At 46.0% G+C, this 27,096-nt stretch overlaps 1 long non-coding RNA gene across 1 annotated transcript in view; it reads right to left on the bottom strand.

Annotated features, from left to right (window-relative positions):
• Window positions 1-10,186, bottom strand: part of LOC106739975 (uncharacterized) — a 72,783-nt gene extending 62,597 nt beyond the window's left edge. Inside the window, exons 1-2 of the long non-coding RNA XR_002091109.2 lie at window positions 9,913-10,186; window positions 5,659-5,704 (exon numbers count right to left, since the gene is read on the bottom strand). This is a non-coding gene — a long non-coding RNA (uncharacterized LOC106739975). The remainder of the gene's footprint in view (window positions 1-5,658; window positions 5,705-9,912) is intronic.
• Window positions 10,187-27,096: the final 16,910 nt, after the last annotated feature.

Below are 27,096 nucleotides of genomic sequence, written 5' to 3'. Positions count from 1 at the left end.
ACATTTAAAGTGGAAGTTTCAGAGGGGAACAAGGATCTACTAAAGTAAATAAATAGCAATAAAAATAAGTGGGCCTAGACCGCACGTAATCTTTCACAGTCTGAAATGTATTGGTGTGCTTAGTATTGCGGTACTGACACTCCAATTAATTACTGCTTCTAAAATGCTTTGCAGATGAGAAGTCCAATGCAGTAGAATTGGTACTGTAAGCATTATTACTAATATCCTGCTCTGTTTATAGGACTTTTCATAGGAAGGGCCCCTCTATATCTCTGCAGATAAAAGATAATCCTAATAACACTTATTAAAAGATGCCCCATCTATTATCCAATACTCATATAATCTTAAATTAACTAAGCCCATTAGTTTTTGTTACCCAGGCACATGAATATGCAGGCTAGGCCACACAAGATCAGAAAAGCCTACTGAGAACCAATAAAAATCCTTGTATAAAACAAATAAATACAATGTACTACAGTAAATGGGAGCAGGCCCCCAAAAAAATGGTGCAAAATACATAGGGGACACCGTTGTCATAGTAACTGGCATTACAGCTTGCTTCCGATAATTAATGGAGGGCTTTGCTATTACAGTATTCCTGAAATTTCACTTTCCCTTGTGCTGCACTGCAGAATGCAGTATCATTTCCCCATTCATAAATATTTCATTACCACAGTCTGCTGTGTTTCATCATCACTGATAACACTCAGCCTAATACACCCATTGCTGAATTCATGTAACCCTGTCAGTAAGGGAACTTCCATTTCCTCTGTTTATTTCTGCAATCTTCATTTTTCTTGCTCGATGGTCTTACACTGCAAGCGTGTCATCTCGGGTTAAAGTTCAAACACCTTTAGGTATATTTTGGTTAAGACATAAATATAGGTTGTAAACATATTTTGTGTGTCTGCATATGTAAAAAGAGGCACACACACATCTATGGGTATACATCAACAAGCGCACACGTGCAGGTGAGCACGTTTCCTACAGGACAAATAGCAGCAGCACATATTTGTGCTGCTATTTGTCCCTGTGCACTCCAAAGCACAGCAAATAAACATGGGTAGGGTACGGGAGGCTGAGGCCAGCACCTGTACTGGTCCCAGAAGACTCACTTAAAATCCTGGGGGCCACCTGGGGCAGCAGTGGCACTGAGCCATCCACTTGGACCTGGCTGGCAGCCACACCATGGCTCTGTCTGGCCAGGCTCCAGTTTCCTGCAGTGCACACTGATGCCATGTGCACCATGCCACTTTTTTCAGTGGCTTTTTTTTTCTATACCAGGATCTCCCCGTGTCAAAAAAACCTATGGCACTGCAAATTAGCAGCACAGCAAACTGGTGCACATGCACTGCGTGTGGTTTGTGGTGCCTCAAAAGGGTTTGAGTCACCACAGACTGCACATACACACTTGTTGGGACACACCCTACGTATGTCTACATATAGTATCTTTTGGGATACATCTATGTCGAGAAAGAGACATCACGTCTAAGCAGTAACTCACAGAAAGACACTGTGTTCTGATCCAGTAAAGGATGTGGATGTCGTTAAGTATACAAGTTATCTCACTGATATCAGTTATAAATAACGTATGTACGACCCCTGTTACCAGTGAAATATGTTGAGGCATTTTTTCTGGATTGGGCCCCTAATACTTTTTATGAATAACGAGCTGGTGGAGACCATCCAAAGCTTGATGGTCATAAAGGGATAAAGCAAAACAGAAAGGAAACAGGAAGAAAGGAATATTCCTTGTTTTAATATTTAATTCCTTGCTTTACTACCTAAACCTTTTGTTTAAAAGGACTGAAAAGTAGCTATTTTGCACTGATTTCCCCCAACCACATGACATGAACATTTGAGATTCCCTGTTGTGTGACACTGAACATACTTTGTCTGCTTTGTTTTGGAGTTAAGGTGCTGTTAAAAATACCTTGCATTCAAAGCATACACAGCTGCCAGCATTCAGGTGGAGGATGACTACTCAAAGGATATGCCCAGACTCTGTACTATGTAGTCCTATCATTAACTGAGACATTTTGCAGCCTCTCAAGGAAAAGGCTTGCCTAGGCTAAAGAAAGAGAAAACACAGTGTATAACTTACGGTGCAAAACAACGCATGTATTATGGGACATATTTTGTAATAAGTGGGCACGCCTACATGTGCACTTGCTATGGCACCAGTTTACTCGCGAGTAAATTATTTGCAAATAAATGGTGCTAGGCAGGTGTCTACACGTGTAGGGAAGTGGGAGTAGATTTGTTGCCAATCTGCTCCTACTTCCTGGGACCCTGCAATAGGCCCTGGCTGCCACCATGAGGAGCTCCAGGCTCCAACCACAGCTGCCAGCAGCCTTCCTCAAAAGCCCGCCCTACTCTCTGGCCAGCCACAGCGTGCACAGCACAGAGACAGCATGCAGCAGCGCTCTCCTCACTGCCTCTGCCTCCCCGTGCTATGGCTGTACCTGCCTCTGCCCCTGACAGTGACGACTAGTGCCCTGGGCTCCTGCTGGCCACCATGCTGGCCCTATTGGCCCACCATGCCAACTGCCACCTGGCCAATGGCTGTCTTGTCCCTCCTGGCTCTCACACACAGCAACTGCCTGCCCACCCACTGCACACTCTTCCCAAACAGCACACTTTCATCAAACAGACCTCTTCTTCCCCCCTCCTCTTTCCCGCACTCTCCCCAACAAACAGAGCTCCCCTCCCCGCTCCCTCCCCAACAAACAGAGTCCCTCTGCCCCAACAACAACCAGAGCCTCCAGCATCCACTCTACCCACCAACAATAAAAGAAACCCCTTTTTCCCTGTGAAAACTATTTACAATATCCTTTGTGTGCTGTCCTGGGCTGGAGGGCCATGGGGTGGGGGTGCCTAGGGAGCAGAACCTGGGAACAGGTGGCCAGCACCCTGGCCTCTGGCCATTCCCCTGCAGGTACACACACCACGGCATGTATGGTGGGTGGGGGGCTCATCCAGGGATGACAGTGGCTGGTGATCACTCAGTGTGAGCAGCTCTCCCCTCTGGTAGCCAGTGTCCAGGGACAGCAGGGCCATTGTATGGTCGTGGCCCCACTGCAGGCAGCTGTAGCTCCATGCCTGCATGGAGCCAAAGTGAACAGCGGGGCTGGGTAGCAGGGGACCTAGGGCAGGGTCTGGGGCAGGGGCTTCTGGAGGTATCCCCAGGAAGGGGTCTGCTACTGAGTGGCAGGTGGCTGCCAGGGGGCAGGCAGGGTTAGGGTTGGGGGCCAGGTACTGGGCATCATGATGGTGACCACCAGAGCCATCTTGCGGCAGACCGTGGCCTTCTTAGGGCAAGTAAGATTTGATACAATTCTCTCTCATATGAGAAGAATCCTAGTAAACTCTGACACAGGCTGACAATCTGCAATGCATGGTAACGTATTTTTTGGCATACAACACACCCTGGAATATAATATACATGCAAACAGAGATCTGTGTGACTGGAGCAGGGCTGTGATTAATAAAACTTTATTTGAAAATCAGCCGACGGGCTTTTTCTCCTAAAGTGGAGAGTGAATTTAGGCTGTTGGGCTGGCCAAAAGGCAGAAAAAAGAAAAGGGTAGCTGTCGTAGATCAGGCATTCAGAATGAACCAAGTTGATCAAAAAAATAAATAAATAAATAAAGAAAGAAAAAAAAATCAGGGGTTCTACCTGTATTTTGCTTTGATTTATGAGCAGGGGCCTACTTAATTTGCGGTTTTGCAGTTTTCATGGAAACCGCAAAAAATGCCATTGTCTGCAATCACTAAGAAATATTGCATTGGTTGTGATTTCCCATTAAATCAACCTAACCTCCCAGTGTATTTTTCCTATAACATGTTGTTATAGAGTGTCCCAATGCTTCCCGCAATACAAAAACAATGCAACAATCACTGCAGCCATAGATCACGTGATTGAGAGTTACTGTGTTAGTGAAATAGACTAAGTGAAGGCACTAATCCATGAAGTGAAAATGTTTCAGTGCCATCTTTTGAAAAGTTAAATGCAATGCTGCAGTCTGAAGATATGTGAAAAGAAATTTTAAAAAGCTAAATACATTTCAGCCATTATGAAATTATATGGTATATGCCTCTTTGCCAGTCAGCAGCAAGGGGTGGTACCACCAGGAAATGCCCATGAAATTGGCTCTTTGTCCCAAGACTAAGCTGCAAAAATTGCTTTATTTCACTGCAACTTAAGTAGACCCCTATTTATGAGGATCAACCAAGTTCAAGGAAAGAGAAAACAACAGGTTATTTTTTAAGACAATCATGATTGTTCTGATTTTATACTCCATAGCATATGGGGAGACTAAATGCCTTGCTTATACCTTATAAAGCAGAGACGTATATAGCAAACTTTGTAGCGAGGTAAAATTAGTGGTGTTAGTCCCGAAGTCATGCGCAAGTCAGGGTAGGGTGGCACCTTGAGATTAACTTGTTCAGAGGCATACATTTTCACAGGCAACACCCAGCTTGCATCTGACAAAAGTAGGCTGTTGCTTATGAAAACTTATGGGTCTCTGAACAAGTTAGCCTCAAGGTGCCACCCTGGTCTGTCTTCTGCCAAATATTGGAGCTATGTCTACAGGTAGAGGAAAACTGCAATACTCACTCAACAAGCTAAGTATTCCAACAAGTTGCATGGCCCCAGGACTCTGACTAAAGCATTAAGTTGAACCATGTTTTATTGCTGAAGCATACCTCAACTGCATTCAGATTTCAGCCATCCAAGTATGCCAATAATTTCTTGCTGCCCACATCTGGCGTCAGGTAGGCCAACCTGGGCCAGTTGCCTAGGCCGCCACACCTGCCTGGGGTTTTTGACTGACAGTCCTACCCCAGATAATCAACTGGCTGGTTTCATCACTGGTTGCTGAGAGTGCAACTACCCATTTACCTGCCACCTGTAGGAGCAGCCTCCCGGAGAGCCAGCAGTACCAACCCAGCTCTTCTCTGGTGAACTGCTTGTTTCCTGACCCTGGTTTGGCTCTGTCCCTGGATCTGGCTTTGGATTTCCCCTTGGATCATCTTCCTGGCTTCTGGACCCTGCTTACTCAGTTCCTGGCTGCTGGCTTGCAGTTTTCCCCTTGATTCTTGTAACTTGGTCACAGCCTCCTGAACTCTGACCTGGCTGGTGTTTGGACACTACCTCTGGATTGCCCTTTGGATCTAGTAACTTGGTCTCTGATGCCTGTCCCCTAAGAGGGCCTATGGCAAGTAACCACTAGACCAGGCTGGCTGGCAAGTAACCACTAGACCACCCTGGTCCTTTACATCTGGACATCTATTGCTATCAGACTGTGGTTCCTTCAGTCTACCTTTTAATATTTAAACCAAAAAAAATATTTTATAACAGGGTGTTAAGATAGAAACCCTGTTACTTAAGGTCTGAAGGGAAGACCCTAGGACTTTGGTCACTGAAAGGGGGGGAAAAGGGGCCACCGAAAGAGCAAGGGCGATAGCCAGCTGGACCCAGCTGATAAAGATCCACATACCGGGGTGGGGGGGGGGGGGGGGGAAAATAAAGATGAAAAAGCGCCTTCCCATCGGGGCGCTAAAAGAAAGGAAGGAGTCCTTGGCAGATGACGAGGTGTAAGCCCTGGGGATCCACGGATCAAATGGCTGACTGGTGAGCAGTGGGTTACTTACCCAAGGGGTCGCAGGGCAAGGACGGCTGAAGACAGGTCTGGGGAATCTGAGAAGAGAGTCAGAAAAGGGGAATTAGGAGGGTATCAGGCAAGGAAGTTACCAGTTACTTGGCGAGGCACCCCTACGCTTCAAAATGGTAGCAGGGGTGCTCTATCCAAAGCTCATTGAATGAGCTTTACATGAAGCACCCCACCACCATTTTGCAGGGCAGAGATGCTGATACACGAGACACAGGAAGCTGCTGGAGCATGGCAATTGCCACGCTCCAGCAGACCCGATGAATTGAGTCTGCTCCAACTCACTAGACTTATAGCACATCAGAGCAGCTCTCCTGCTCATGTATAGGCACCCTATGTTAGCTATAAATCTCTATTACTTTTTCTATCTGACTTTTCTATCTAGTTTATATTTGTTCTTTCTTTTTATGCTCCCCATATTCTCCCCCCCCCTTTTTTTTTTTTTTTATTTTGGGTCTCTAGATCTTCTCTTCTTTTTCTTTGTAGCTCTTAGAAGCTCAGTTATACTTTCATCAGCAAGCAGCAGCTCAACAGACACTTTTCACTAATGTTTTTGATAAAAATCTAACCAAGTTTATTAAAGCAGGCCTATATCTTCATGTAGAGTCCCTGTGGGTAAGGCTATACCTTGACTGCAACATACTCTGAGGTTCTCCAGCACATCCCACCAAACTTGGAAATGAGGCAGTGAAGACACTCTGAGGGCACCCTACCCGTTGCCACTAGTCTCAGACATGCCACAGCCAGAGGTCTTCAGGCTAGTGGCCTCAAGGGATTCACCTAGAATGACTTCCTCCTCATGCACCAAATCTGGAAATGAGGCAATGAATCAGGAAGTGAAAACTGGATGAACAGAGTTTGCTTACACGTAGCATTCTCCAGAGTGCTGCAGTAAGTGGTATAGATCAATGATGTTCAATCTTTTGGCCCCACAGGAGTCTGCCAGGCCAGACTGGACTTTGGATCCTGGCACTGCCCCCTTCTGCCCCTGCACTTCAGGACTGGGACCCAGGTGCTGGGTATTACCCTGCTCCTGCCCCCCACACACTGGGATTGGGCCCTAGGTGCCTGGCATCACCCTGTCCCACCATACATGTGCCAGCACCCAGCACTGCCCCCTCCCACCTCCCATGCACTGGGATTGGTCCCTGGGCACCAGGCACCACCCCCTCCCACTGCTCTCTTGCCAGGATTGGGCCCCAGCACCTGACACTGTCCTCTCCTGGCCCCTGCACACCAGGATTTGGCCCTGGGGCCCAGCACTGTCCCCATCATCCCTGCATGCTGGGATCAGGCACCAGATGCAATGCATACAACCTAACAATTTGGCAGCAGGAGAGCAGAGCCACCGTTCCACACTCCAAATTTCCTTATCTGTGGGGGGACCCATGGGCTGGGTGATGGTATGCCATGGGCCAAAACTGGCCTACGAGTCAGGGGTTGATCACCCATAGTATATAAATTTCCAGAATTCAACAAGAATCTGCCCATACTAGGCAGGGTGCTAAATTTGACTAACAGATCTCCACTTGGTTTTAGCAGCAGAATGTGATAATAGAAATAGCTAGAACATGGTGTTTTGGGGTGTGTCTGAACAAAGTAAAAAGAATGGTCTCTTCCTTTTCTAGCTACTCATTTGTCTTTTTTGCCCCAACCCTCACCGCTTCCCCACAAGCAGCCTACACCATTTCTGTCACTCCCATCTCAACAACCTCCAATTGAACAAAAGAGGCACTGGGAATTTGGTTTCCAATGGTGACCTCTGTACCATATCCCTCCTGGAAGATGGTTCCTGATGAGGACCATCACAAGATCCCACTGGCCAAGTAGAATGGACAATCCTTGTGTCCTTGGCAAAAACCCAGACTTTTTTACAATCTAAAGAACCACCTTGGTGGTGGCAGTGCCGAAGTGCTAGCTCCGAGACAGGCTGCAGCTAGCTATAAATGTGGCAGAAATCCAGTATGATAATAAGGTTGCTGTTAAAAGCACTGACGCACCTACCATGGATGATGGAAATCTGAGATGCCATTGTACGACATATGGGAAACACATGAGGCCACTAGTTGTTGCGACTTGAAAGGCTCTGAAATCCTTTGACTGGCAGTCATGCAGTCTATTCAACACATGGGCTTAAGACCCCATGTTTCTTTTTTCTATACGAACACAATGTTCATCCTATTATGACTCAGCCTGCTCTCCCATTGGGGCCCTGTCGAGAGAGCACAGCTGAGACATTTGACACTCCACAGGCTACATGAAATTAACAGGAAAAAATGCTGGTGCTTTGGGGGGGATGGATGGGGGGGAGGAGGGACACAAGTAAATAAATGCATTAAAGTGAAAAGAAAAAGCTACAAAGCCTAACACAAAAGGACAGCTGGCAGAAGTGTGTGTAGCACCCTTTCCTTCGCACAACAGTTGAATTGCCTTTTGAAACCCCCTTTGAACTCTTTCCATCAAGTTAACCAGCAGAAACTCATAATTTTTAACCTGTGCAGAAGTGAAGTTTCCTTGGTAACTGCCATGTGTTTGATCAGGGCTTTGACGTTCAGAGAACCATTGTTCCTAGCTTCCCTTCTGAGTAGACATGCCCGACCTGGGGTCTCAAACAGCCTCAATGGCTTCTTTTTAATAACTGCGGCATGCTTGCCATGTTGGAATGTTTAATCTGCAATCTTATTTTCTCTAGGGCCAGGTTGGACACTTTCTACCCTGAGCCACAGTAGAGGTGATGTGAAGCTAAAGCACCTTCTTACGAAAGGTTCTTGGGTGGGAATTTGCCTCAAAGTGCTATTTCCCACTCAGTAAAGTCAGTGAAAAAGCACCTGGCTTCAGATAAGGCTCATGGATAGTACTGGGTGGGTGCAATATCCCAGCCCACCTCTCTGCCTAACCAGTTGTGTCAGCAAGTACAGGGGGGTGGAACCCCTTGAAGACTCTTGGGCTGGTCTGCATGGCTGGGTGCTTTCCAAAGCATAGGGTTGTAAGCTACCTTGCTGGAAGAGGAGATCCCTACTAGATAACTTGCCAATAGATGACACTTGTCAGCAAACATCCCAGTTTTGCACAGGGGGCTTATTGATATGGCAGCTTCTCGAACTCTCTCTGCAACACTTTGGAGGAGAGCCTGGGACAATCCAGGTGGTAGCATTTCCTACGCCACCTTCTCATGAATTTTCATCTCTTAACAGGGAGTTGTTCATCTTAGGTGAAACAGAGAAACACATTTAAACCAAGGAAATCTCAGGGCTTAGTTATGTATTTTGTAATCACAGAAACCCAGAATGTCAGAGATATTTCAAAGTGCAGCCTTGATACAAAAAGTTATCCCTAGCACAATATATTGCTCTTCTCTTTTCTTGTGGCACTAATCAATTCCATCACCATGGCAACCTGCTGAAGTTCAGGTACCTGTTTCCCAAATAACTCTGCTCACTGTGTTGTACTAGATCCAGAAGTTTGTGCCTGCGTGACTGAGATGTGCCGGAATGAGAACACCACCATCTCATTAGTTCCTGCACTGATAAAGATATTTACAGCTTATGCAGCACTTCACTTTTCATCTCAGAATCTCAAAGGACAATTAAGTATAATTACTCCCATTTTGCAGATGGGCAAACTGAGGCAAAGGAAGGTAGAGCAACCTGCTCAAGTTTATATAGCAATTCAGTGGCATTGCTGGGAATAAGGGCCATGTTTTCCCCACTAGAACACTTTGCTTATCATGGTGCTTGACCCCTTTTACCAGCAGGGACCTGCCCTGCAGTTGAACTTTAGAATCATATCCCTCCCTTTCTCTAAAAGTAACTTACCTTTTGCACAAGAAATCATGAACTGTCTCCTGTGTGCTAAATATGGAAGGTTGAGATTCCTGACCTGTGAGCTCACTACCAAATTCCTTCTGAAAACTCCTCTCTTCTCATAATCACCTCAATAGCACTTACTTAGAAAACCAGAGCCAAGAACTGGGGCCATGGAAACTGTCCAGTACACAAGACCTAAGACTGGTAAAAAGCCTCTGTTGCATTAACACTTGTTAAACTGAGGGCTGCTAGTAGTTTCACAGCTGCTATTACGTGATTATTGCTTGGCTTCAAGGATTTGCATTTGCTACATAAATATAATACATATTATTATCTGGTGAAGAGTAGAGAATCCACCTTGAACTGCTGCACAGTGCTCCTCCAAAAAAGTAAAACCACCCCTTCAGACAACAAAGAAAAAGGATCTTTACCTTCATGCCAGATCATTTCCTGCTTAGTCAGGAAGCTGTATCCAGATGTACGTCTTACTTTATATTACAACAGCCTGCAGACAAGTTACTCATCCAAGCCAATCATAGAAGGTGAAATTTCCAAATGCACCTGCAGTGACTTCAGAGCCCACGTACTATTTGCATGTTACTAAAGATATTTAGGGATCTGAGCCTCACTGGCCTAACTACACTGTAGGCGTGCAGCTCTACTCCTTGTGAACTACACCCAGAAGGAACAAAGTGTCTGTCTACAGCTTTGGGAAGCTAATTAGCACAGCTGAATGTGAGGGCCAATTAGCCAGCCCCAGCTAATTAGCCCATCTGTGCTGCCACCTGAACATGAGGGCTACACTGTTTCTATGTTAGGAAGCAGCCCATAAAGAGCAGTGTGGTGGAGGGCACTGTTACTGCCTACAGTAAGTTTACCAGAGATGTAGCCATTGAAAATAAAAAACAAAGCCAAAGTCAAAGTCTTTGAGTCAGCTGGAAATTTTCTCAGCAGAATATTTCTCCATCAGCAACCGCTACTTCTTGAAAAATAGAAATGTTTCAAGAGAACCTGTTGATGTTATTGAATCTTCTGCTGGAAACTGGCCAGTTCACCCACATTACCAGCTGCCATCAAGCTAAGAAACTGGAAGCCCCACGTGGTCAGAGCTCCCACATTCTTGCCTTCCCCATTGCCCATCAGGCCGGTGGCATGGAGACTGGGGAGCAGTCAATTCTGAAAAAGTCGAAGTGGAACATTGTTTTAAGATTTTTTTTAAAACAAAAATCTCAAACTACCTCATTCCATAGAAATGTCACCACTGTGACTCTTTTGATCCAATCTGGAATGCAACTTTTTAAACAGTTTTGCAATTTTCCTGTACAATGGGACTTCTGAGTTTCAACCATACTGCATGAACAAGCAATATATTCAGACATGAGGAATGGTTTGTGCATGGCTTGATAACCAAAAATAGGCTAAATCAGACCCTGCAATAACAAATAATTTATTAGGTAGTGTATGCCCAGATGAGTCTAGCAAATAAACAGTGCCTCATATTACAAAGACAACCTCCATCCAAACAGTGCTTGACAGTATGGCCTAGGGGAAAATACCTTTTTGACTGCAAATCTGATGATTAGCTTAATCCTAAGAGTGTAAAACCCACTAACCAAGCACTTGAGAGTTTGGGCCTTATTACACAGTAATTTTAGGTGGCTTCTGGAGCTCTTAACCCCTGGATTGGCTGCACATTAACAACTTTTTAGTGGCTTAAAGCTCATTATTCATCTTAAAGTTACGCTGCTCCAGGACAGAATTTTCTCTAGTCCACCTAATTTTGCTCCTGTTCCATTAAGGTGTGGCCACTCTCTACAGTTATTCCACACAAGCTGAATTCCTCCAGCATCCCAGGATGCAGTGGTCCCTTCTGAGTCAGGGTGGGGATGCCAGGGTACAGCAAAGCCAGGGACGGCACCTGTGCCCCACTTCTGCCACCTGGCAGAGCTAGCATCTCAGCCCTGGAGCACCTGGTGTCTGCAGTGCCTCCTGGACTGGCTCGCTACTCCAAATGCTCAGGCCAGACTTGGGCCAGGGTGCCTGAGGGGAGTGGCAGACTGGTGCTCACCCTTCCCGCTGACCTGTAGTTGAACATGCATCCAGTCCCACCCTCCACTGCTGTGCATCCCCCGCCCAGTGCCTGCACCCTCAGGATTCACATGCCCCAGCAGAGCCAGGCAACTGGAGAAGGGTGGATCTTAGCAGCTGCAGCATGGCAGTCCGAAGCCAGTTCCCACTGCCTCCATGCTCCACTGGGCTGTGCAGGTTCTGGCTGCCAGCTCCCCCGACCTGGCTTACGCAGGAGTGGCCATGAAGCCCCTGAACTCCCATAGTAGCCAAATGGCTCTGGACATGGAACACAGGGCTCAGCAGTGTTCATCTGGGCTGGGGCTGCACAGAGGAGGCAGGGAGTCCATGCTGCTCACAGCTGTTTTCCAAGCCTGTCACCCCTCCCTCTCTTGCCCACAGTGTAGGTGAAGGACAGACAGCGATGGTTTTTCACCTTAAGGTTCTACTGCTCCACTAAGCCAAACACTAAACTGAATAACATGTGTTCAGTTTTTGGTGCAAGGTGTAACAAGGCCCTTTTTTCAGCACTAATACATTCCAAATTCCCACCTCCGGCCAGTGACCAATTGCCAGTTCTTCAAAGGAAAGCAATAAAAACCAAACAAAACCCAAAGCAAACAAATAAATAAAATAAAAAACAACCAAACAACCCCCCCAACAAGCCAAATAGAAAATTTCCCTTGAATATCATTTCTGGCCCCTGTAGACAACCAGCAGAAGCCCTGATACCTGGGACAATACAATATAAAATGACATAATAAATTTTGTAAGAATCTTCAAACCTTAAGAGGCAGAAGAATGAACAAAGGGAGGAAACATAATCCAGAAAAAGCTATCACAATTCCCCAGGCTAAGCCCCCTTACTTTCACCTACAAAGCCATAGAGTCCTGTACTATCTGAAGCACATCTGCAAAGTACCCTGTATATTGCAAAGCTACCACTTGAATGCAAACCACTCAGATACTCAACTCTTCCCTAGCATCAGGAAGCCATGTAGCATCAGTGATGTCAGCAAACCCAATACTGTCAGATTCCCACCCCTATATATGTAAGCAACCTATGCAGGTTGCGTCTACATGTGGCCGTACAGCACCATTGTTACTGCGCCATCATTTAGTACTCCCTTTTGCGCAGTAACAGCCTGTACTGCGCCATGCTGGCTGCGCACTTATTTTTAGCTGCTACATCACCGTAGCAGAGCCTTACAATATTGCTCTGGTGACTTAACTGCAGTGTCACAGTTTTTACCTGTTAACACTATGTCGCCGTAGTGCGTTGCTATGGCGACATAGCAGCATGTGTAAATGTGCCCACAGTGATTATGTTTCCTTTCATTCCCTCTTGAGGACACCAAATGTTCAAAGTCACAAGTCACATGCCCTAATCGCTATTCCAAAAACACCCCTGTCTCAGTGTTCCTTCTGTAAACATGTCAAGCTCCATAGTTTCATAGTCATTGTTGGCAGGGTCAGAAGGGACCTGAGCAGATCATCAAGTTGGACGCCCTGCCATAGCAGGAAAAAGTACTGGGGTCAAATGACCCCAGCAAGGTGTTCCTCTAGCCTCCTCTTAAAGACCCCCAGGGTAGGAGCCAGCACCACTTCTCTTGGAAGTTGGTTCCAGCCGCCCTGACAGTGAAGTAGCACCTCCTGATGTCTAGTCTGAATCTACCCTCTGCCAGCTTGTGACCATTACTTCTAGTCACTCCTGGTAGTGCTTGGAGGAACAGGGACTCCCCCAATGCCTGCTGGTCCCCCCTGACTAGTTTGTAAACGGTCACTAGATCCCCCCATAGCCTTCTCTTGTGGAGACTGAACAGGTTCAGGTCCCTTAACCTCTCCTCATAGGGCCTGCCCTGCTGACTCCTGATCATGCGGGTGGCCCTCCTTTGGACCCTCTCAATGCTGTCCACATCTCTCCTGAAGTGCGGTGCCCAGAACTGAACACAGTACTCCAACTGTGGCCTGACCAGTGTCACAGAGAGGGGGAGGATCACCTCCTTGGACCTGCTAGTGATGCATCTGTGGATGCATGACAAGGTACGATTGGCCTTCCTGACCGCATCCCCACACTGTCGGCCCATGTTCATTTTGGCATCAATAATAACTCCAAGATCCTTTTCTGCCTCTGCACTGATGAGAAGGGAGTTCCCCAGCCTGTAGGTATGCTGCTGGTTCTTCCTCCCCAGGTGCAGTACCTTGCACTTGTCAGTGTTGAAACCCATCCTGTTCTCATCCGCCCACCCCTGTAACCTGTCCAGGTCCGATTGCAGCTTATTCCTCCCTTCTAGCGTGCTCACATCCCCCCACATCTTACTGTCGTCAGCAAATTTGAACAGGGTGCTTTTTACCCCCTCGTCCAGGTCACTGATGAAGATGTTGAACAGTGCGGGTCCAAGGACCGAGCCCTGGGGGACCCCACTGCCCACATCCCTCCAGCTGGAAAATGACCCATCCACCACCACTGTCTGGTTGTGGCCCTCCAGCCAGTTAGTGACCCATTTGACTGTGTAGGTGTCAATGCCACAGTCCTCTAGTTTTTTAATGAGAATGGGGTGAAAGAATGTCGAAGGCCTTCCTGAAGTCCAGAAAGACTATATCCACTGCTACCCCTGCGTCTAAGGATTTTGTGACCTGGTCGTAGAAGGCCACCATGTTGGTCTGACAGGACCTGCCTCTAATGAACCCATGTTGGTTGCCCCTAAGCATAATCTCCCCTGCTGGCCCCTCGTGGACATGCGCCAGGATGATTCTCTCAAAAAGCTTACCCAGGATTGAGGTAAGACTGACTGGCCTATAGTTTCCTGGGTCCTCCTTCCTCCCTTTTTTGGAAATGGGAACCACATTGGCCCTTTTCCAGTCATCTGGCACCACACCAGAGCACCCCGAGTGCTCATAAAGCCGTGCCAGGGGTCCCGCAATGAAGGTTGAAGCTATTTGTGTTCTTTGTACACAATATTTTGTCTGGAAGACCATTTCTAAACGTAAGTCCTCTAATGGTTAGAAATGTTTTTCTAACATTAAGTCTAAATATATTTGTGACTGGTTTGTACCCATTTGGTCTTATACTAGAATTGTCCATTAACTTAACATTTTTTTCTTCCTCCCAGATACTCACTCCCCCACCCACTGGGTAAATTTATAATAAGTAATCATACCCTTAGTCTTGGTATTTAAATGATTCAACTAGTTCTGGACCTAGCCAGATTTACTCATTTGAGCTATCTTTTTCTTTTACATAATTAGGTTTATCTATTTCAACTGATCTGTAACAATTTCTGATAACTCCTCTTTGCTCCACAGGTTTACTGACCTCTTCCCTTTTGAAATGACCATTTTCATTTTCATGACGGGGTTAAACAAAAGTATTTTTTCTACATGGCATTTAGATAGGCTGCAGCTGCTTTTCCAGACTCAATGAAGGGCATTTTTTGCCTGAAAGCTTGTCTAACACCTCTCACAACTATATACTTTATCCAACAAAGACATTACCAAACAAATCGTGTTTCTCATACGTTCCAGAACTATCACAACTTTTACAATGCTACTATCAACGCTGCAGATTTAGTATTCAAGATACAATGGAGTTTGGCACAACAGAAATGGCTGGTCACCTTTACTAGGAAGTTAGATTGTGTTAAGAACACAGGTTTCAGACATCATTTTGACTATGTGAAGTGCAACATTATAGGCAATAGACATTAACCTAATTAAATGTATTCATGATACCCTGTGATTATTTGGATTTATCTATGGATAAGTGACATTAAACTCAGAGGTTCCTGTCTACACTGAATGCATGTTTCATTTCTTCCTGGCTGATGTGACTTCTCAAAACATTTAATGTGACCTATATTTCCTATGAAGAATAAGCCATGACAGGACTGTAACCTGGAAAATTCCCAGCTGTTCATTTTTACCAGTATTGCCAACCCCAACCATTCAAAACCCAAAAGCCAGACATCCCTCCTCCCCCTCACAAAAAACAATTCAACAGTTTGTTTTTAAAAATAGAGGATTTTTTTCATAGAATCATGGAAAATTAGAGTTGGAAGGGACCTAATTTTCAGGAGGTTTATCAGGAGGTCATCTTGTACAAGCCCCTGCTCAAAGCAGGACCACCCCCAACTAGATCATTCCAGCCAGGGCTTTGTCAAGCCAGGCTTTAAAAACCTCCAAGGATGGAGATTCCACCACCTCTCTAGGAAACCTGTTCCAGTGTTTTACTACCCTTCTTGTGAGAAAGTTTTTCCTAATATCCAACCTAAACTTCCTTTGCTGCAATTTGAGATCATTGCCCCTTGTTCTGTCATCTGCCACCACTGAGAACAGTCCAGCTCCATCCTCTTTGGAACCCCGCTTCAGGTAGTTAAAAGCTGCTATCAAATCTCCCCTCAGTCTTCTCTTCTGCGGACTAAATAAGCCCAGTTCCTTCAGCCTCTCTACACAAGTCACGTGCCCCAGCTCCCTCACCATTTTCATTGTCCTCCACTAGATTCTCTCCAACTTGTCCACATCCTTACTATAGTGGGGGGCTCAAAACTGGACATGGTATTCCAGCTGTGGCCTCAACAGTGAAGTATAGAGTGGGATAATTACTTCCCTCAATCAGCAGGCAATACTCCTACTAATGCAGCCCAGTATGTCGTTAACCTTCTTGGCAGCAAGGGCATTTTGGGAAGGGGACAGGCAGTCATTCTGGGGATTCAGAGAAGCTTGGGCCTCTGGAGAGATGCTCCAGGTGATTTTATTGTAAGTAGACTTGGAAACTTAGCCAGTATATTGGGATTAAGTGACTTTAGATGTGTGTTAAAAAGGGTTCCTGAACCCAAATTTGATAAAAGACTCAATGTATTCTGTATTGCTCAAGGTATTTTGTTATTCTCTTGAATTTCCTGTGTTCTCTACCCCCCCCCCCCCCCCAAATTCTCTCTCCGGATCAATAAAAAGTTATCTGGCTTAACATGCCTAGCTGTGAATGCCTGAGGGGAGAGGGAGCTCAGCTGTTTATTAACTAATTCAGTCCTACCTGAGAATATCTTGGGAGGCTCCAGGCTATAAGGAGCACCCAGAAATACTTCCAGGGGCAAAGCATCCCCAAGGCTGACTGGGTCTGTGTACCCCAGGCTGCACAGAGGCCTAAAGGAGACCAGTACTTGGGTGGTGGCAGCATTACCCCAAGCTTGCCAGAGATCTCCATGGAAGGGGAGCTAAGCTGAGCACAGTGAGGTGGGTGGCTCAGCATACTAGCACCCCCTACTGTCCTGCCACAGTCCCCATGAGTAGGAACGTGCATTCCCCAGGGACAACTAATAGCATCGCATATTTGTGCCACTGCTAGTTGTCCCCAGGGAGCACCCCTGTACATGTACTCTGGTGCATGGTAAGTTACCTTGGGTGGAGTAGGAGAGGCTGGGGCCAGCACCTGGGCTGAGCCCAGCAGCCTTATCTGGGGTTCTCAGGGCCTTCCAAGGCTCCAGTGGTGATGATTCAGGCATGCAGAGCCTAAAGGACAGCCTGAGCATGGCTCTATCTGCCCAGGCTCTGGTTTTGGGCAGCCCATACTGCCACCACATGCACGACCCCACTTTTTTCTGGCGCAGGTTTTTTTGACACTGGTTAGCAATAAGGGGCCCTTTGGGAATTGGAGCTGGGGGGCAAAAAAAGCACCAGTTACAGGGCTCAGGTGTCTATATACTAATGCTAGGAGCATGGGGAACAAGCAGGATGAACTAGCGCTCCTGGTTGCAGAAAACACCTACGACTTAGTAGGGCTAACTGAAACCTGGTGGGATTCGTCCCACGACTGGGCAGTACATATTGAGGGTTATAGGCTGTACAGAAAGGACAGGGTGGGGAAGAAAGGGGGAGGGGTTGCGCTCTATGTCAATGAGCAATATACATCGACCCTCATCAAGATGGAATCGAAGGAGGAGAAAGTAGAAGGATTGTGGGTTAAGTTACATGGGGGGCAAGGAGAAAGGGATTTGGTGGTAGGGGTCTGCTACAGACCCCCACACCAAGAGGAAGAACTAGATTTGGGGCTCCTGAGGCAGCTCTCAGAGACCATAAAAACTAAAGAGGCGGTTGTCATGGGGGACCTAAACTACCCAGACATCTGCTGGGAGACACAGACAGCAAAGTCCCACCGTTCACGCAAGTTCCTATCCTGCATACAGGACCTCCACCTGACGCAGGAGGTACACAGTCCCACTAGTGGGAATGCCATACTGGACCTGGTATTGGCAACAGGGGATGATATGGTAGGGGACCTACAGATTGGTAGTCACCTGGGGGACAATGATCACCAAATAATAGAATTCATCATAAGACGTCGAATGGGAAAGGTAACTAGTAGGGTGAAAGTGCTAGACTTTAGGAAAGCTGATTTCAATGAGCTCAGGCGATTAGTCAAGGACGCACTGCAGAGTAGGAGTTTTGAAGAGATGGGAGCCCAGGAAGGGTGGCTGTGCCTTAAGGAAATGATCCTTCGGGCGCAGAGGGAGACAATCCCGATGCGAGAAAAAAGAGGGAAAAGGGCCAGGAGGCTTCCTTGGCTGACCAGAGAAATCCAGGGCAGCCTGTGGACTAAAAGGGGAGCATATAAAAAGTGGAAGCGGGGAGAGATTACTAAAGAGGAGTATACCTCCTCTGCTCGCACGTGTAGGGAGGCAGTTAGACGGGCCAAAGTTACCATGGAGCTGAGGATGGCATCCCAAGTAAAGGATAACAAAAAATTGTTTTTTAGATATATAGGGAGCAAAAGGAAGGCCCAGGGTGGAATAGGACCTCTACTAAATGGGGAGAAGCAATTGGTGATGGACAGGGGGGACAAGGCTGAACTCCTCAACGAGTTCTTTGCCTCAGTGTTCCTAAGTAAGGGGAAGGACAAGGCTCTCACTGGGATTGTAGAGAGGCAGCAGCAAGACACCAGACTACCAAGTGTAGACCCTGAGATGGTGCAGAGTCACTTGGAGGAACTGGATGCCTTTAAGTCGGCAGGCCAGGATGAGCACCATCAGAGGGTAGTGAAGGCACTGGCTGACGTCACTGCGCAACCACTGGAGGTAATATTTGAGCAGTCGTGGTGCATGGGCCAGGTCCCGGAGGACTGGAAAAGGGCCAATGTGGTCCCCATTTTCAAGAAGGGGAGGAAGGAGGACCCAGGCAACTATAGGCCAGTCAGTCTCACTTCCATCCTAGGCAAAGTCTTTGAAAAAATTATCAAGGCTCACATTTGTGAGAGCCCGGCAGGACAAATTATGCTGAGGGGGAACCAGCACGGGTTCGTAGCAGGCAGATCATGACTGACTAATCTAGTCTCTTTTTATGACCAGGTTATAAAACGCCTGGACGCAGGAGTAGGGGTTGATGTCATATACTTAGACTTCAGGAAGGCCTTCGATATGGTATCCCACCCCATACTGGTGAACAAGTTAAGAGGCTGTGACTTGGATGACTACACAGTCTGGTGGGTGGCAAACTGGCTAGAGGGTCGCACCCAGAGAGTTGTAGTGGATGGGTCAGTATCGACCTGGAAGGGTGTGGGCAGTGGGGTCCCGCAGGGCTCGGTCCTTGGACCGATACTCTTCAATATCTTCATCAGCGACTTGGACAAGGGAGTGAAGTGTACTCTGTCCAAATTTGCAGATGATACAAAACTGTGGGGAGAAGTGGACACACCGGAGGGCAGGGAACAACTACAAACAAACCTGGACAGGTTGGACAAGTGGGCAGAAAACAACAGAATGCAGTTCAACAAGGAGAAATGCAAAGTGCTGCACCTAGGGAGGAAAAATGTCCAGCATATCTACTGCCTAGGAAATGACCTGCTGGGTGGCACGGAAGTGGAAAGGGATCTTGGAGTCCTAGTGGACTCCAAGATGAACATGAGTCGGCAGTGTGACGAAGCCATCAGAAAAGCTAATGGCACTTTATCGTGCATCAGCAGATGCATGACGAACAGAACCAAGGAGGTGATACTTCTCCTCTATCAGGCACTGGTCAGACCGCAGTTGGAGTACTGCGTGCAGTTTTGGGCGCCGCACTTCAAGAGGGTTGCGGATAACCTGGAGAGGGTCCAGAGAAGGGCCACTCCTATGGTTAAGGGCTTGCAGACCAAGCCCTACGAGGAGAGACTAGGGCACCTGGACCTCTTCAACCTCCGCAAGAGAAGGTTGAGAGGCAACCTTGTGGCTGCTTATAAGTTCATCACAGGGGCACAGAAGGGAATTGGTGAGGTTTTATTCACCAAGGCGCCCCTGGGGGTTACAAGAAATAATGGCCACAAGCTAGCAGAGAGCAGATTTAGACTGGACATTAGGTAGAACTTCACAGTTCAAGTGGCCAAGGTCTGGAACGGGCTCCCAAGGGAGGTGGTGCTCTCCCCTACCCTGGGGGTCTTCAAGAGGAGGTTAGATAGGCATCTAGCTGGGGTCATCTGAACCCAGCACTCTTTTCTGCCTATGCAGGGGGTCGGACTTGACGATCTATTGAGGTCCCTTCTGACCCTAGCATCTATGAATCTATTATTCTCAGTGTCAAAAAAAACTCAGCATGCTGCAAATTAGCAGTGCCGCAAATGCCTACATGTGTGGTATGTGCAGTGCCACAAACTGCACATGCACACTTATCTGGATGTGCCCAAAGGGTCTCTAGCAGTTATAATGAGGATCACACTGGTTTAGAAGATCCCTTCCAACCTTTCTTCTAGCACTGAAAGAATCTCAGGTGGGATGACAAAGCCAATATTGTCAGTCTCAGCTACCTCAAAAAAACCCCCAAAAAACAAACGTTGGGGAACAATGGTTGCTTAAGGAACTCATGCTGAGATTATCAGTTCGGGTAGCAACATTCTGCCCACCTAAAGTTTCAAATATGTGAGTTATTTTTCATTTTCCATTCTGCACTGTGTTGGGTCGCCATTTCCTGTTGTGTTTCAGGCCACAGATGGCTGCATTTCTGTACCAGTTGAAGCAACTGCTACATTAAATATATACACACTCTGAAAAGCTCTGGGATCTTTCAGGACACAAGAAGTATAAAAGTAAGTCATTACCATAATCATTACCAATGTAGCATTTTTCACTCTCCCATTTACAATGCTATTTTTGAATAGCACCACTGGCCTAAGGAACAGGCTGCCTCAAATGCTGTCAATCTGGCAGTTTTCATGAGTATTAAATTAACTTACAATTTTTGCTTCATTCCTATTGTTAATCTTTTCTTTTAGCTTCATCTCCATTTTACCCTCTGAGCTTAGAAATAGTCAAAACTCATTACAGAGAATAGCATATCATAAAAGTAAGAAATGGAAAGGACCTATTAGATCACCAGTCCATCTTCCTGCCAATTAAAGACTGTCCTCTAGAGCACATTTTTAATGGTTTGTCCAGTCTAGTTTTAAGAAGGACCAAGCAGTTGGGTTTCCATCAATTCCCTTAGGAGGCTATTCTACAGCATAATACATCTTGCTGTCAGGAATTTTTTCTGTATATTCAGCCTGACTGTCATACCATTAGCCCTAGTTATACCTCTGCGTGTCACACTAAAATTCCTCTCTCTGCCTGGTGTTCAAACCCATCAAATATATGCATATGTATTATATGCCCCACACTTTAGTCATTGCTTAGCTAAGCTGTTTAGAGCTAACTTTTAGCTTAAACGCCTCTGCTAAACCCTTTTACTCCCTGATAAGTTTTCTACTGTCCTTCCAAATTCAACAGTCTCTTTCTGGTGATATGAGCCTAGCACTGACAGCAAGAGTTAGCTTGGGATATATATCTGAAATACATAAAAAGCTGCTCTATGCACAGCATTGGAACAAATACACACACCCCTGTGTGTGTGTGTGCACGTGTATGTGTGTGCATGTACGCATGTTATGTAACTTAATGTTTTAAACTGCAATCCAGCCATTGAAAGATGGTATTCCCTGCAGTCATCCTCATGTGAATCTTTGTTCCTACACCACCATGAGGGAACTCCTCAGTTAAACCCTCTTCTGACACAAATTTACATCTCTAAGGTAAGAAACACTTCTCTGAAGCTTTCTATATAGTGTAAGGACGAGGGAGTGTGAAAAGAACCACAGTCACCCACCACATAGCCACATATCATGCTACACTAATTATTGGAGTGGCAAGAGTTATTGTTAAGCATTTTATTTCACTTCTTATAGTAGATCCAAGGTGCCTAACAGCTCCTGATTTGGAACAGTAAATGTTCTGAAAGACTGAGCACATGACAGCCCCAGGTGGCAGCTGCTTGGGTCCCAATGTAAGTTTTGTACATGCAGCACAGGTAAAAGTCCTTACAGAAAGCACAGCCATGCAATAAAGATTTGCAAATATGCTGCCAACTGGCCCTTTAGTCCTAACTCAACAAATATGTCTGCAAGGTCAGGAAGATGGTAGTGGTGGTTACCTGGTAACTCTCCCCACCAACTCTCCCTGCTGCCTAATCCCAAACTCATAGACACTTTTATACTCCCAGTTTAATTTTAAGAGTTCAGGTAGGGAAAAAGATGATTGATTTAGTCCCACTGCAATGCAGAGAAACAGGTTAAAGGCCTGATCCTTCATGGTACAGAATATATCCTGTGACGTGCCCTGTTCCAATTGTTGAGGGCATATAGAACCCACATAACAGAAAGGAAGTCTATGTTAGTAGCTAGATGAAGAAACTGGGAACCTGGGTACCAGGATTGAGGATGCGCTGTGTAGCAGTGGACAATTCATGTTGCATCTCTGTTCCTCATCTTACCCAGCTGTTACAACATAGAAATTACTTCCCTTCAATGGCTCTTGCAAGGGACATGAATAGGTGTTCCGAGATCTTTACATAAGAGGTGCCATAGAAATGCAATGCATTATCCTTAACATACATCTCACATTTGCAGGTTTAGGGCAATATTTTATTTCAAAGTACAACAAGGTAAGAAGTCAGAAAAATATTAAACAAGCAGTGAGAAACAACTATAAATAAGAAAGAAATACAGTCTTTGGTGCAATAAAATCATGTTATATGGCCCCCTCAAGTTTCAGGGGGGCCCTGCATTGGTTTGGGAATGAGATAATCTTGCAGTTTGGCTTGCACAGAAAAGCAAAATTTTTTTTTAAAGGCTAGATTTTAAAAAGCCCAAAAGCTAGGAGCTGCAAGTGAAAAAAAAAAATGCCTCTGCAATAAATGTTGGACTCTTTCTTATGTCACATTTATACTGAGAAGAGGGGAAAGGACCTGATTGTTGTCAATCAGCAGGTGTTCCAAAGCATTCTAAAAACAGATGCCAAAAAACGTCTTTCAGCCTGAAAGGAGCAAGCTTTCAAGTCGGAAGGGAAGGTTCTTGGCCTAGAATTGGTTTGCTCTTTAAAAGGAAAATGTTCACAGATGTGTTAGGCTTCAGACAGCAGGATGCATCCTAAAGTATTGAGTTTCTCTTGGGGAAAGTGAGGGTCTACCTGTATCAGAGGTTAGTTGTAAGAAGAAGTCTCTAAATCATACATGGCACAGGAAACAATGATTTTTGCTTTTCTATCCATATCTTGACCAAGGTTCCCATCACCTACTCTGATTGTAAACACATGCACATGCATACAGTGCTGCTCGCAACCCTCCACAGACTCAGAGACCTCTGGCGAACATAGAACAACAATATATCAGCCTAATCTGGCATGGTGGTAAGCACCTCTCTGCACTGAGCAGTACTAGGCAACTCATTGTTTTTGTAGGATCCTTCCCATTGTGACCAGATCATGTTCTTCCTAGCCAAACTCCATTTTTCAGCCACTAGTATTTGGTAATGAATGTAGAGGATGCAGAACATACAACACATCAATCCAGTGACCTGCAAACAGAGAGAGCCTGCTGATGCATAACGAAACACTTTCAACAAAAATCATTTTGTAGTACTTTGCTCTGAGTGTACTGCAGTGACTCAGATGACTACAGCAGTTCCATCAACTGTGAAGGTCCCCAGCATGGCTCTCAGTCATGTTACATGCATTCATTCCAAATACCTTCCCTCCACCCCTACTTTTCTCTTATGATGCTCAAAAAAAAATCTCACTCCCCACTTATGGACTCTGAAGGCCTTCTAAAAAGGATGATGCATATTCTTAATTCATCATTTAGGGGGCTGTTAGAAGATTTTAGTCAGGCCACTTTCCCTTGAGAACACCTCCCCTTAAAGTATGAGCTGGGGTAAGTTGTATTGGTAGTCAATGGAGACACCCTAATTTACATCAACTCAAGATCTGGATCACTGGAGGTATTTGGGGAAAACAAACCTATTGATTGCAGAGAAATGCACTTACATCATCCTCAAGATGATGTATTTGGACATGCGTAGTTGTAACATTTATTCTTGCTTTCTCTACTGCCTCTTGAGAAATGGTTTGGCAGAAGAACAAGTAGACATCTTTATTAATAATAAATAATAATGATAATTAACAATGAAATAGCTTGGCTATTTTTTTTTTAAACCATGTGTCTGCTCAAAGCCAGGCAGTGTAATTCACTGTGTCCACCATGCAGACATGCATAGTGGGAAGCAGGGTAGTCTAACGGTTATAGCCCCACGCCAAAAATTGGGAGACCAGACTCATCTCATTTCTACTATTCATTCATGCCATTCAGAGCCCTTTTTGGCTAGTATTATTTCTCTTTCAGAAATGGATACAAGAAACTCCAAGATAGAAGCAATAGTTTTTTTTCTAAACACCCATTAACCATAGTTTAAAGGTTATTTCTTTAAAAACTTTCCAAAGTTTCCTTGTTGTTGTTGTAAGAAAAAAAAAATCACTTTTGACTAGCTTATACAAAGATATTAAGATGCCTATATATACACAGATAGACAATTCTGAATCTCATTAGGCATCTAATTATTGGGAGTTAATATATATAGGACTGCAGTATATAAGCGGTCTGGCCTAACGGTTAGACCACTGAGGGAAAGCAGGGGCCTGGGGCTGAGTGCAGGAGCCATACCAAAACCAGAGTCCACAACACAATCCAGGGTCAGGATCTGGGCATCAGATGCCAAGTACCAATCTGAAGGGCTATCCATAGGGCAGGGCCCGAAAACAGAGGTGAATCAGCATCAGGAACCACGAAACGGATCCACAGGGAAATCCAAAGCCAAAATCCAGGAAGAAGCCAGAAACCAGAGAGTCAGGGACCAGAGTTCAGGAACCAGGTGACTTGGCACAGCACAAGTGCCGACTGGCCAGCTGGTGCTAAATGGGTAGGTGGTGCTCTTAGCAGCCAATCAGGATGCTCACTGCTCCTAAACAGGGGCAGAGTTCATTAGCCGGGGCTTGCTGCAGGTGTGGTTGCTGAGGTACTTGGCCCAGGCTGGTCCACCTGATCAGAGTCCCCGACACCTAGGTACTTCTGAAAAATCCCAATTGGTGCCAGTCTATATCTTTAGGTGTCTAACCGCATTTAACAGTCTAGCCTATAGTCACACCATGCCTCAGTTTTATTATTTATAAATGGAGATAATCATACTGCATGCTATTGCAGTAAAACTGCAATGCAGGTGCTGAATTCTTCTACAGCAGAACCCAGATCAATTGTATCCAGGTCCTTCACAACCCGCTTAGTTCACAGGAGGCTGTCAAATTAAGGACCAGTCACTCAGATGACTGCTGCTGCTCTTACTTCAAAGGGTCCTGCTTCTCCACTTAGCTGGAGCTCATTGATGGTCCCCCACACCTGGTTGGATGAGTGGCACTCTTGGAAGTAAAAGCTGTGGCAGTCAGCTGGAGCACCTCAGTGGCCCCACACAGCCGATAGCTGCAGTTGTGTGACCCCAGAAGCTTTCAATACATTACAAGGCCTCACCTCTGAAGGTAGATAAGGAACCTAACCCTGGGAATCATCTAGGTTCTACTCTATACACCACATTGATGCCAAACTACCTACATGGTGTCAATGTTCGGAGGGGAGGGAAAGGGGGTTATATTGCCACGGACATGGAAATCAAAGTTGCAGTCACCAAAAATGAAAAAGAACAATCCAGGCTCTAGCTAACCAGTTCCTGCTCTAAATTACTGATATGCTGCCCAACAAATTAACACTGACCTCAGAGGGCAGAAGCAGAATTCCCTGAACTGTGTACTAATCACTTCCATTCAGAGGGCGAGCACAGACAGAAAGAACCCTAGCAGTAATATGACAGGAGTGCAGGCCTGCTTTGCACACTTTATATACAGAGCTTTCTCTAAGCAAAGAAAAGACAGAATTGAAATAAAACCCTGATCTTAGAAAACAGCTGCTTCTTTCAGCCTTTAGAAGAAGCACAAATATAGATTTCCCCCCCCCCCCCCCAACTTGGTAAAAATTTGTACAGGGAGGATTTGAGAATGTCAACAAGCTGACCCATAATACCAAGGGCCAATTCATCAGCCATACACAGCCTGCATATGTTCACTGAATTCAGTGGGATCCCTCACATGTAGGAAGTTACTCATGCATGTGACAGCTTGTCAACAGTGGCCACGTCTATGTGAGACACTGGCTGTGCAGTCATTACTGCGCAGTAGCAGTGCTGAATGGCTTTTAGGTGACGCTGACTGCACGGTAGCATCATATCATGCTTCATGCTATGCGACTCTACTGCACAGTAGGAATGAGCTACTGTGCAGTCAGGGTCTCATGTAAATGTGGCCAGTGTACACAAGCTGCATTTTGTATTGGGGGTAACTAATTCATGCAAGGTAACCTGTGGCAAATACCTAGTGAGGATGAGACACTTCAGCTTTCTCACAAGGTCAACTCAGCAACCCTTACCCAGGCTTGACCTCAGCAAGTTGACTCCACTGCATGGGTGAATCCAGAATCATGGCACTAGTGGTGTACCCACAACCCCTTTGTTTCTATAGCACTCATGCAGCAAGGAGAGCTCAACTGTGCATGTCACACAGCTAACCGAGGTGTGGTCACAACCCCTTGCTGTGGTCCTGGATGCCAGAGCGTTATCCGGCATGTTGGTGCAGTTCCTGCTGGGTGCTCTTCACGTGTGCTCACTGGCTGCTCCGTGCAATCTGCCTGGAGTCCCTGCTTTCACGCAGCTCTGGAACCTGTTTGCTCTTCTCTACCTCCAAATTCAGTAGCAGGGAAAAAAATGGGAGGAGTGGACTGCACAATACCCACTGATACAGCTCCTGAGCCCTCCTTTCCCTTGCTGCTGAATTCACAGGGAAAGGCAAAGAGGAAGGAGGGGAAGAGTGAACAGCAGCAGTCTGCTTGAAAGCAGGGACTCGGAGCAGACACTGCGCTGACCAGCCCTTGAGCTCAGAGCTCCCAGCACACATTGAACTCCCAAAAGGAGCACACAGCCAAAAGGAGGGGTTCAACCGTGCTGCTGCACCCCCTCTGAACCTTCCTCTTCACCATAATACTGAAATACCGTGGCTTCACTGTGTAAACATACCTTGGGAAGATTGTGACCCTCTTGTTTGCAGAAGAGAAATAAGAGGTCCTCTAATATAATTGAATTCACCAATATGCATTTTCTACTAACCTCTGTTCATTTGTTTCGT

Source organism: Alligator mississippiensis, chromosome 3 (genome assembly GCF_030867095.1).
Source record: "Alligator mississippiensis isolate rAllMis1 chromosome 3, rAllMis1, whole genome shotgun sequence".
Classification (NCBI taxonomy): Eukaryota; Metazoa; Chordata; order Crocodylia; family Alligatoridae; genus Alligator; species Alligator mississippiensis.
This window is presented reverse-complemented; position numbering and strand designations above follow the sequence as displayed.